This window comes from Bison bison, unplaced genomic scaffold (assembly GCF_000754665.1).
Source record: "Bison bison bison isolate TAMUID 2011002044 unplaced genomic scaffold, Bison_UMD1.0 scf7180017864526, whole genome shotgun sequence".
NCBI lineage: Eukaryota > Metazoa > Chordata > Mammalia > Artiodactyla > Bovidae > Bison > Bison bison.
This window is the reverse complement of record NW_011495077.1, coordinates 68,415-68,654: the sequence shown is the minus strand read 5'-3', so window position 1 is coordinate 68,654 and position 240 is coordinate 68,415.

Here is a 240-nt window from a genome sequence, read left to right as displayed (position 1 = left end):
CAGGAAACACAAAAATGGTGTATAAATTTGAACCCAAAACAATAAAGTAAATGGCAACGGGATCATACTTATCAGTAATTACCTTAAACGTAAATGGGTTGAATGCCCCAACCAAAAGACAAAGACTGGCTGAATGGATACAAAAACAAGACCCCTACATATGTTGTCTACAAGAGACCCACCTCAAAACAGGGGACACATACAGACTGAAAGTGAAGGGCTGGAAAAAGATTTTGCATG